This window comes from Amphimedon queenslandica, unplaced genomic scaffold, assembly GCF_000090795.2.
Source record: "Amphimedon queenslandica unplaced genomic scaffold, v1.1 AMPQUscaffold_13496, whole genome shotgun sequence".
Lineage (NCBI taxonomy): Eukaryota > Metazoa > Porifera > Demospongiae > Haplosclerida > Niphatidae > Amphimedon > Amphimedon queenslandica.
In genome coordinates, this window is record NW_003546268.1 from 193,600 (window position 1) to 195,174 (window position 1,575).

Genomic DNA, 1,575 nt, shown 5'->3' on the forward strand with positions numbered 1-1,575 from the left:
CTGTCAGTATCTTATGATAACATAAAACAAAAATAATAGGCTGTTATGTGGTATACCTTCATCCTTGCTAAGGTCATCAAATGTGTCGAAAGTCTCATCATTTTCGGTATAAACCAACTCAAAGTCTTCCATAGCAGTACAGCTGGTAAGTCAGTGCGTGATTGCGACCTGACTTAGTGCTAGCTGCACAAGCGGGGGGTCCAACTACACTAAAGGGGGGGTCCAACTACTCGCGAGCGCTTGGACCCCCGGTCCAAAAATAAGGGGGGGTCCAACTACCCTCCAACACCGGCCTCGGCCGCGACCGCGACCACGAGTCTTCGGCATGATGAACAGAAGAAACCCAAAATGAGTGAAGGTAAACTGAAGTAATAAATGGCAGCGAGGGTAGCCAACACACAAAGACTGGAAGGTCTGATGTGCGCATGCGATGGGGCATGTGTCAGTCGGGAGTGGCCCCTGCTTATTAAATACCTTTAAATGCCCACATCTAAACTACACTATTATTATTATTATTATTATTATTAAATGTAATATATTTATTGTGTCATTATCACTGCTGGTGTTTTAATATATTTTAGGAATTTTAATGTTAATGCCTTTAAGAGTCACAAAGTTATGAAGTAGCCTTAGGTCTAAAATTGAGTGAAAATTTCCACCCACAAGGTACACCATCTAAACCTTATTCATTTTTTGTAGAGTGAAACATCATGAATAATTAGAAAACAAAAAAATTATCACACTGAACATTCTATGTATAATAGCTCACAATTTCTAAAACTAAAAATAGATAATAAAAATAACATGATTAATTAAAAAAGGATGTCAAAATACTTTGTAAAGATTAAAACAAATCAACAACTGATTCTCGTTTGACATAATTGGTAGAACTTGGTACTATTTTCCTTTTTTGTTGATCAACAGTTAGATATGATTCAGTTACATCTAAAAGAGGATCATCATCTTCATCTTGTTTCTTGAATAACTTCTTAATTAGAGCATCATAACATTTCATGTGTGATAACTGCAGATGAAGATGATAAACAATAATCAAAATAAAACTAAAAATAAAAACAGATAAACAAGTATTGTACCAGATCAATACTTTACTGTCATCAGTAAAGACTACAGATAAAGAAATCATGATGCACAAGTTTAATAAGAACCAAACTTCAAGTACATTGTTCATTCTTTTCTTGTAAACTCCACCAAAACAATAACCCAATGATAGCACAATGGCTAACACTGTCAATAGCATTGACAATAGAAAGTGCTGTGACTGAATGAAACTGTCAACTAAAGTAACTGATAATAGTACTGGTATCCTAGCCACTAGCAGTAGACCAGGCCAGAATCGATACTCATCTTTCATTGGACCACTATAGAGTAATTAACGGATGTTCGGATAACATGTAATCTCGGACACTATTACTGGAACAGTTTATCTGCTACAGACTTTTCTTTTATATTTTTACAAACTTCAATGATAATCCTATTAATACATGTTATAAGCAAAGTGCAAGAAGTCTTCATCTTCTTACAATTTTTTGCCAAAAATCGAAATCGGAAATACTC